At 40.9% G+C, this 10,591-nt stretch overlaps 2 protein-coding genes across 3 annotated transcripts in view; one reads left to right on the top strand and one right to left on the bottom strand.

Annotated features, from left to right (window-relative positions):
• Positions 1 to 10,053, bottom strand: part of fshb (follicle stimulating hormone subunit beta) — a 27,307-nt gene extending 17,254 nt beyond the window's left edge. Inside the window, exon 1 of the mRNA XM_014336304.2 lies at positions 9,976 to 10,053. The gene's annotated coding sequence lies outside the window, so the exon portion shown is untranslated. The remainder of the gene's footprint in view (positions 1 to 9,975) is intronic.
• Positions 10,054 to 10,319: 266 nt separating this feature from the next.
• The window catches only part of kcna4 (potassium voltage-gated channel, shaker-related subfamily, member 4), a 65,306-nt gene continuing 65,034 nt past the window's right edge, over positions 10,320 to 10,591 (top strand). For both annotated transcript variants that reach the window (XM_042224321.1, XM_005930774.3), the window contains exon 1: positions 10,320 to 10,436. The gene's annotated coding sequence lies outside the window, so the exon portion shown is untranslated. The remainder of the gene's footprint in view (positions 10,437 to 10,591) is intronic.

Below are 10,591 nucleotides of genomic sequence, written 5' to 3'. Positions count from 1 at the left end.
GTAAAAGTTAGCACTGCACCACAATCTGGACAAGCTGCAGTGACAGTAGAATTTAACTACCTGGGCAGCAGCCACCACAGTTCACCCAACTGCTGCTCCGTCTGCCCTTGCAGCCACTAGGGAATCAGGTTTCCTGGGCATCCTGCTAAAGTGCCGTACCTGCTTAATAAGGCTGCAAGGACTTTTATTGAGTCAACCCCATCCTCTGAGGTGCTACTTCTTTTTAGGCAGAAATGCATCATGTTTTTTGTGCATTTTGCCCTGAATGAACACTAGGCAGATTTGATTAATCTTATATTTAGAGCAAAACGGATCATTAGTCATTTTCTGAGAAAAAAAATGGTATAACAGATGGTAGTTCCTCTTAAAAAAAAGCACATCTGCTCTGAAAATTGATTAATTAATTGCGGTGCTGAAATGATATCATCCATCCGTGCATTCTGTCGATATGCTGGCTATCTGGATAGAGAAGGTAAGACTTTGAAATTCATGTCTGCATCACAGTCTGAAAATCAGCCCATATGCTCTGCAGCAAGCTAAAAGAAAACACCAGCAAAGAATTGCTGAAATTAGCAGGATGTTTCCAAGAGAAAACACCTTTTTTCCCTTCCTACAGTCATGAGAAGAAGTCCTGCCCTGTCACATCAGGGTCCACCGGGAATCAATTGGGCAATGATGAACTGTTCCCGGGCCCGTGATGATATTCTGCTTCATAACTCGAAGCACTGCTATATAAAATGGGCTCCTTTGGGTGTAAAAGCTCATAGCTCTAGATGAAGCCACATATAAAACAGCTCCAAGTCATACATCTTGCTGACATCACAGATTTCATCCATGGGTCATTGGTTTTAAGCTTAGGAACAGAGTCCCATTGCTTTCTCTCTTTTCTTTTTATCAGTGCAGCAGAAACACTGCCATAACCGCATCAACACCCTGCACAAACATGCTCAGTCACACCTCGCCCCTGTCCTCTGCTGCTCCGTCTGCTAATGCATGAAACACAAGCAGACTTCTTTAAACTCGTTTTGTCGCATGCAAACCCCCCTCAAAAAAACAACAATAACAAAAAAGACTCAGCAGTGCCCTGAACGCACTGCATCACCCCACACTCACGCTCTCTCCCGCCTTCCACCTGGTCTAAACAAACGCCTCCACAGCACTGCCAAGGACAAGACTTTTGTTTGGTGACTGCGCTGGATATTTCTGCGTGCAGGTCGAGTGTGGAAGTAGGTGGTAGGTGTGCTTATGTGTATCGACCGCTGATGATTCTTTGCTGACTTCTGTTGTCTACCTTTTCTCCTTTACATTTTTATATTCAGTCTCATTTCATTATTTGACTTATTTTAAGCAAATGTAAATTGTGTTCTTTTATTGGTTATAAAGTCCTTAAAAACAGCTAAAGATGTAAAATACTGCTCAACAAAAAATTAAAGGAACACTCGGAAAGCAAATCAGATACAAATGGGGAAAAAATCATGCTGATATCCCTGCTGTGATGGACTGAGTAATGTGTTAAGAAGAAAAGAATGGCACACGATTTGATGGAAATTACAATCATCCAGCTATAGGGGGCTGAATTCAAAGACACCCACAAAGTCAATATTAAAAATGATGCAGCAGGTTAGTCCAGTTTGCCAAAATATTACAACTCAGAATGGTGCTTTATTTTATTTATTTTATCAACTTTCCTTCTGACGATGCTGTCTGTTGAGAGCTCAGTGGATCTGCGCTCGACAGTGCAGATCCACTGAGCGCAGCGCAAGCTAGCAAGACAGAAGCTAAGCTCCTTGCAACATGGCAAATTGAACCTCCCCCACCCTCATTCAGATCTGGCGTTTGGAACTATTTTGGTCTTCATGTGACGTATGACCCTGAAGGTAAGCGCGTCATGGACTAAAGTAAAACAGTATGTCGGATGTGCCACGCAATGCTCAATTACATGGTGGGAACTACTGCGTTAGCGCAGTTGCTCGTTAACGTGTTGACACCGTCCAGCCCCACGCACGGGGCGATCCGGGTGCTCGTTACGGGTGGTGTGGGCGTTAACGTCATTTCAGATTAACGCTGACAGCACTAGTGGGAACACAACGAATATGACTGCACATTTACGCCGACATCATCCTAGTGCAAAGACAAGTGGAAGCAGACAAAAACAACAAGCACCATGCTACAAACTTTACCCAGAGTCATTAGACAGCCTACCAGATTCTCCTTATGGGACCTGATATGTTTAATATGCTGCTGAGAATATAGCCCAGAAGAAGCGTATAGTATAGCTTTTATTTTGGAAAGAGCATTTCTCTGTAATAAACTCTCTTTTCCAAAGATGAGTGATTTCTCGATCAGATAGATTTATTTTTTTATTATTTTGTTTCAGCAACATTAAATTTAAAAACTGTACTTTTGAGTTAAAATATATATTTATAATTTTAATAAATGACAAATTAAAAAAGGCATGAACATTTTTTTGTACGAAAATATCGCGTACACCAAAGTATCGAACCGAACCGTGAATTTTGTGTATCGTTGCACCCCTAATTATTACATGTCAATTAAGCAGATAAAAGGCCTGGAGTTGATTCGAGGTGTGGTGCTTGCATTTGGAAGATCTTGCTGTGAGCAGACAACATGCGGTGAAAGGAGCTCTCCATGCAGGTGAAACAAGCCATCCTTAAACTGCAAAAACTGGAAAAATCCATCAGAGAAATTGCTGCAATATTAGGAGTGACAAAATCTACAGGTAAACTGGTGAACTCAGCAATGCAAAAAGACCTGGACGTCCACGGAAGACAACAGTGGTGGATGATCGCAGCGTCATTTCCCCCTTCACAACAGACAACACTCTCCGGGAGGTAGACGCATCAATATCCAAGTGTACCATAAAGAGAAGACTGCATGAAAGTAAAGAGGGTTCACTGCAAGGTGCAAACTAGTCATAACCCTCAAGAATAGAAAGGCTAGACTAGACTATGCTAAAAAAAGCCGACACAGTTCTAGAAAAAACATTCTTTGAACAGATGAAACCAAGATCAACCTCTACCAGAATGATGGCAAGAAAAAAGTATGATGACGGTGTGAAACTGCTCATGATCCAACACATACCACATCATCTGTAAAACACAGTGGAGGCAGTGTGATGACTTGGGCATGCATGGTTGGCTGTGGCACTGGGACACTAGTGTTTGTTGATGATATGACACAGGACCAAAGCAGCCGAATTAATTCTGAGGTGTTCAGAGACAGTGTCCGCGCAAATCCAGCTAAATGCAGTCAAGTTGATTAGGCGGCATTTAATAATATAGATGGACAATGACCACAAACATACAGCCAAAGCAACCCAGCTGTTTATTAAAACAAAGAAGTGGAATATTCTTTATTGACCATCTGATCTTAACCCAACTGAGCATGAATTTCACTTGTTGAAGACTAAACTTTCGACAGAAAGGGTCACGGCTAAGGGGATGAGCTGTGTGGAGAAAATAAATGAGGATCCAAGCGCAGGCACTCACTGAGATGTGAAGGTGGTTTATTGTAAAATAAAGCACAAGGTGAAAAATGGGAAAACGGAACAAAAACTAATCATAGTGGGTCAAACTAAACTACTAAATAGCAAACATGAACACGAACATGTAGGAGGATGAACGGTGGCATAAGAAGGTGGACGGCAGGGAAAACACACGGAGATTCGCAGTAGATTCACAGACAGACCAGTGACTAGTACACACAGAAGAACACAAGGAGATTACACACAGGTGGGGAACACAGCTGGAAGTAACTGACAAGACGAGGCAGAGGAAGCAAAACTGAATACACTCACATGAGACACGGACCTTCACAATAAAACAGGAAACAAGAAACAATTCACAAGGACGCTGACTTGACGCTGAACTAAACCTGCACTAAACACAAGACACAAAACCTAGGAACTAAACCCTTAAGCAGAATAAACTGAAGCAGACTAAATAATAATAATCATCATCATCAAAGCCCAACAAGAGATTAAGAATATAACCCATCCATCCATCCGCTTCCGCTTATCCTTTTCAGGGTCGTGGGGGCGCTGGAGCCTATCCCAGCTGTCATAGGGCGAGAGGCGGGGTACACCCTGGACAGGTCGCCAGTCTGTCGCAGGGCCAACACATACGGACAGACAACCATTCACACCTAGTGGCAATTTGGAAGAATATAACCCAAAATACAAAATCAAACTAAAGCACAAGCAACTCAAAATGCTGGGTCAAAATGACCCAGAACCATGACAGAAAGGACCACAAACAAACAACAACTAAAAACCCTGCAGAAAAGGGGCTGGCCGAGTATTAAAATAGAGGAAACCCCAGCATCTGGTGATGTCCATGAGTTCAAGGCTTCAGGCTGTCATTACCAGCAAACCAACTATTACAAATGAACATTTTATTTTCAGTTCTTTGATTTGTCCAATTATTTTTGAGCCCCTGACATCAAAAGATTGTCTTAAAAATTGCTGCATTTTTCTGCAACGTTTTTGTTCAAGCCACTGAATTAAAGCTGAAAGTCTGCACATCAACTGCATCTGAGTTGTTTCATTTAAAATTCACTGCGTTAATGAACCAAAACCCAAAGAACCAAAATTAGAAAAAAAGTTGTCTGTCCAAATATTTACGGACCTAACTGTATGTTAAACCTCTTAAATTAAAGCTGAAAATCTGGGCTTGAATAATGTGTTGTTTGTTTGATTTAAAGCGCACAGTGCTGGTGTACAGAAGCAAAATTACAAAATATGCATCACTGTCCAAAAACATACCGAGATATCTATGATACAGCGCTGAGTTTTATTACATACGGACAAGCTGTAAAGGTTATCATTGCTTCCTGTACTGCATTTTAAAGTTAAGTAAGTAAAGTTGTAATTCTGCATGATGGCTTTGAAAAAAACAGCAACAAATATTGATTGTGTCTCATGCATAGAGAGTTTGACATTTCCCTCGTCTTTTTATGAATTTGGAGTGCTGGATGTTTTTCAGCGGGTATGCTTCGTGAGAGGCAGAGGGTTTTTGATGAGCTCTGGCACTGGTTCAAAGTGCAACTAAACTTGTGTTTAATAAGGCACTCTATCACCTCTTATTATTACTGACCTCACAACTCCCTCTGGTGCTGACTGAGGTGGATACTCGGTGAATAAGAGCAGGGGTTGAGGGGAGCATGATGTCTCCGTGTGCGGTGGGTGGAAAGAAGCTTACATGTGGTACAGACTAGAAAAGACCTCCACTTAAGTCTTAGTTAAGTATCTGAGAAGTACAGAGAAGGAAAGAAGACTGTGAAGATGAGGCTCTTTAAAGAAGCAGTGAGTGAGATTTGCACTGTCAGCAGCATTGATTACTTCACAAGCACAAGCATACGCATTGGGTTTTACATTTCGTTTCATATTCTCTGGTATCAAAATGTAGCACAATGCCCGTATGAAAGAGTTAAGAAGGAGACTGCACAAGCAACCAAAAATATCCCAACAGGAATATTAGAAGTAGAGATTTGGTAAATACCTTAGGGGATTATTAGGATTCCTCAGAGGAATATTGTATCTGGAATAACAGGCTGTCCATGTCCTAATTAGTGCTTTTGTTTCAGATGTATACTTTGAATCAAATGGACTGAACTCAATGGGCTATAGCTACTGATTGCTTTGTAGCCCAGCACTAGGCCTGCAGCAGTACCTGCAGAAAAACTAATTATGTGTGCAATCAAACCTGGGAGGTTTCAAAGGTGCAGTGAGTAAGACCTGAGTGCAAAATGATCCACATAAATCTGCGGCAGCAATAGGGTGAATAATCGATAACACTGACTCAACAGTTACCTCACCAGGTGCTGTGATGTCTGGTATTTAAAGTTACGGCAGTTGTTATCCCAAAAGACGTGTCTATGGACACCTTTGACCCGTTAACAGACGGCTGACAGCACAAACAAGCTGAAAGTATTGCCAAGCAATGATGAAATTACAGAATATGATATGTTTGTGAACTGCATTTGTCCTCTACTTGTTTTGGTCAGTTGCATCCTTGAGCACACTAATCATCACATTGCCTATTGTGTGTTTCATGCACCAAATCTGTCTTCTTTTGCTTGGAGTATCATCATTTTCACAAAGTCTTACAGCCGTATGCAAATAAGAGCTAATGTGGCCACATTAATGAAAAATCCTTGTGGTATTCATTATACCCACTTGTCTGTGGTTTTCAGTACTCATTACTCAAAAAAGTAATGCATTCCTAATCGCCTAGTCAATAGTAATGCATTGTTTGACTAATTAATACCCTAACACAGTAATTTGTTAGCCTGCTTGTTGTATTGCACTCTCCATTCTTTCTCCTGCAGGCTAGTTTCGGCTGAGAAGATGACCTCTAATTACACAGTATATGAATTGTTGTGCAGTCGCTTTAAAGAATATATAACAAATTAGACAAGAAAGGTCCAGAAATATTTTGTCTTTCTGTCTTTCTTGGCAGGGTTACTGTTTACACTGTTGACACTATGTCAACACTGCTAGTGCTAGTTTCAATCAGGTTTGTGTCTGGACTTTGAGCAGCTCATTGCATCACCTTGTTTTTTTTAAATTTTTCAGCCATTCTGTTGCAGATTTGCTGTTGAGATTGGGATCATTGTCCTGCTTTGGGCTGATATTGGTCAAGCTTTGGCTGTCGGATGGCTTCACATTAGACTCTAGAATACTTTAACAAACAGAGTTCATAGTTGACTAGGTGACCAAATCTACTGTTGTGAACTTTAACATTTAATAATGCACAAATCTGAATGATTCAGACCAACAAAGAGCCAAAACCTGCTGTTTGTACAGAGGTGCTCACACTTGCTCATGACTGGTTAATCCAGTGCATTTGATGAGCAGCATATTGCTACTATTGACCACCTTAATTCCTATGGAAGCATTAAGGGTGTGTGTAGTTTTTCACTGGACTGCATAGACTCCTGTGAATGCGTTCTCATGACTGTATATTGACCAGACTCTGGTGATTAATGAGATACATCCCAGTTACATGCAAACAATTTTATCCCTTGAACCATGTTTTAAATCTCTTTTTTATCACTTATGACAAGCCTTACTGATGTAAACAAACTTTGAAAAAGCAATAAGAAAGTGTTTTCTGCGTAAACTTCAAAGACTCCAGCTCTATAAATCAATTTAAGAGTGAGCGTGTTTGAAATTTTCTTTCTTTTAGTTTAGAAGTTAGCACTTGTTTGGCTGCACATGTAGATTTGATTCATGTCTTACTTGATGTTTCTGTACACTGCAGTGTTTTATACTGCCCAGGATTAATTACAACTATGGCAGACAAGAACATTGGATTATGTCACGCTGTTGAAGCTCAGTAACAAAATAACTTATTGAGACCAAAAAGTTGACCCCAAGTTGCTCTCTGATGCATCTGTTCGAAGGTGAAGGGAAGTCATGCTCGGTGCTATCAGGAGATGAGGTAGAGGAGGGACAGACATTATGGTTTTTAAGTTGCAGGACTTGAGTTCCCTACAACAAACTGCAGTAACGGATCATCTGGTACTCTAGAGTTACATGTGAATTATCTACTCATCTACACAGGCCTTCCACGATCTCGGCAGAATGAGGCCAACAGAGCACATGTTTTTTTTTTTTTTTAATGACATCTTTATGGCCACATAGGAAGGTTGACTGAAAGGTTTTGGGGTTTTTTTTGGCAGATATTATGTTTCTGTTGCTAAAAATCAAATTGTTTTCTAAATTTGAGAGTGTTAACTGGGTTGAAATTGGCTTTTTTTTTTTTTTTTAGCATGGAATATGAAACAGGTCAATGTGGCCATAAACACCAAGACAGGTGGTTCCCTGTTTACATCAAACAGAAAATAGGCACTACCAAAACATCAGAGCCACGCAAGCCAGAGAAAGGTGGAGCATTAACATCAAAAACATTCTTCTGCATATCCATGTTGATGGCATGACTCAGATAACATAGGATGCAAATGTACTTCCCTAGTTATAGTGAATTCAATAAGTCGAGACAGATTCATCAAAAGTAGGCAGTCCATCAAAGCGACAAATGATATATTAATAAATAAATTATTTTGAAAACAACAATTTGTTGTAATGTGTTTCTTTCAACCACAGTGGTTAAAAATCTCAGTATCAAAACAATTTCTTGTTTGGGCCTCAGGAGGAAGAAAAACATCAAGATCATTTCTTACTTTGAACGACTGCCTAATCTTAGCCTCCTAAGACCCAAACTCTTCCACTGCATGCATTTTTAACTTCTCTTAGATATTTGGGCATATTGGGGCCCGATAAATGTATAAACAAAGAAAAAAATGATTTTTTTTTTTACCTTATTTTTGTTTTAATGAAAAATCAGAGCCACATATGAGGATATTCGTTTAAATTTTTATAGAACAGTAGCAGTATAATGTCCTCGTAAGTGGATATCAGGCCGTTGAAAAGCAAAATTTAGTGTTTTGGTCTAAATCACCCAAAATGTGATGTCCACATATGTGGACGCCAGGTCCTAGGAGGTTAAAGAATCTGTCTTGACTTATTTAACTGGCTATAAATGGGACCCAGTATATCTGAGTCCTGAAGGTATCATGCCATGAATGAACACCTATTTACTGTTCAAAGTAGGGTTCAAACTGGATTCTCAATGGCATGTCCTCCACTGAGCGTTCACCTTCCTGCTCTGTCTGGTCCTCCTCCACCTCATCACCGGACAGCACAAAGTCTGACTCCCCTTCTACAATTCTCAGTAAAGTCCTTTCTGCCTCAATCTTTCCTTTACTTCTTGAAGTGTGGATATAGGTTGAAAACAGGAATGAGTAAGTCCTCCTGTCCACTACACAGAACACTGTCTGTGTAATGGACAGTATTCACAGTTCTTTGCATTTTCCACAGTTTGTCATGTTACAGCCTTATTCCCAAATTCATTTCTCACCTCAAAACTCTACATGCGATACCCCATAATGACCAAATGAAAAAAAGTTTGCTTGAAATTCTTGCAAATTTAGTAAAATAATTATATGAGCAATGGCCATCATTTTGAAAAGAAAGCCCATGTGGAAACTTGAAACCCTGAGATGTCTCCTTGACAGTACAGTAAGACTCAAATAGATTGCACGAATTGTGCTCGTGGAGGTCTCAGACTCGTGTCCCCCCAACAGAGGACAAGAATGAATCGCTGGGTCATAGGAGGTTAATGAACACTTTGCATTCTGTTTCGAGTGCTCTCCTAATCAAATATCAGAGGGAGGGCAGGCACAGCGAACATGAATTTTTGGTTTTTGTGGCCTCTGTGAACATTTTTGTTGTTGTTGCATGAGCTAACCTTTTTTCCTGTGATAATATTAACAAAAACAATGTTAAACGATTGTTAGGTGAAGTGAAATTGTATGAAAAGTATTTCCAGTGCTTTAAATTCACACTTTTTAAATTTACAATATATGGACGTATGTAAATAAGTGATGTATGCATTTTCTGATTTAATATGAGAAAATAAACAACAACAACAGCAAAAACACCGATTAATTTTTTTAGGAAAGTGGTTGGTGACTGCAAAATGCATAGTTAAAATATTATGTTAATGCATTACTTTTTTTAATGGTGGGGAGACACAAACACACCGGTTGCTACCCAGCAGTGACAATGAAGGGCAGATGAAGCTCGGGTGAGAGACTGCAGCACGGTGCGCAGTGACCGGCTGCAGCCACTGGGGGAGGACCGAGCACCGCCTGCACGAGCTGCGGTACACGAGCGACTTTCTCACTGAGACTCTCCATCATCACACAGAGACACACACACACACACACACACACACACACACACACACACACACACACACACACACACACAATGGGAGGGATCCAGGAGTATAGGTAGGGATACGGCGGCAGACAGACAGATGTGCGATGCTCAGACTTAAACCATGAAGCCATTCCCCCTCGCCCGTGCGAAGGTAAACTTTTACCCACCCTCGTATCTTGTCTTCGTGTGGAGCTGTCATTGATGCCAACTCGCTACGCGCACACCTGCTACTTCCTCCTCTTCTTCTCATTCTTTTTTTCTCCTCTGGAGGGGGTAACATTATTGCTCTCGGCATACCAGAAGCGATGCAGCAGAAACGGAGGCTGAAGTGGCGATAGATCCTGTTGAATTGAGACAAGACGTCGAGACGCAGCCAAAAAAAGTGTCCTCTCCAGAGTGCGTCAGAGCACGGATGTGTGTACTGGATGTGGATATGGTCGCTGCGTGGATACAGCGAGGGATTTTGCGGCGTTACCCTCCAAAATCATAACGGGGATTTGAGCGAGAGTGAACAACTGCATCCTCACCTAGCCTCCTTCCCCTGCTTCCTCCATCAGATTGGTTTGTGAAGAGGGGGGGCGGGGGAGGGGGGGGACTGAGGCGATGTCGTTTTGGCCCCCTTTCAGATGTAAGTATGGATGTTAGAATAAAGGGAGGATACTTTAATGCGTAAATTGTATTGTAACCATAAATGTCTTCCATATTCCTTTGTGTTCACTCCATAGTAATAATGATGGTGATGATAATAACAATTATGTATTTTGATTGTGTATTCGATAAAAC

The sequence above is a fragment of the Haplochromis burtoni genome, unplaced genomic scaffold (assembly GCF_018398535.1).
Source record: "Haplochromis burtoni strain Fernald_Lab_line unplaced genomic scaffold, NCSU_Asbu1 Contig_135, whole genome shotgun sequence".
Lineage (NCBI taxonomy): Eukaryota > Metazoa > Chordata > Actinopteri > Cichliformes > Cichlidae > Haplochromis > Haplochromis burtoni.
Note: the sequence above shows the minus strand (reverse complement) of the source record. Positions and strands in the feature narration are given on the sequence as shown.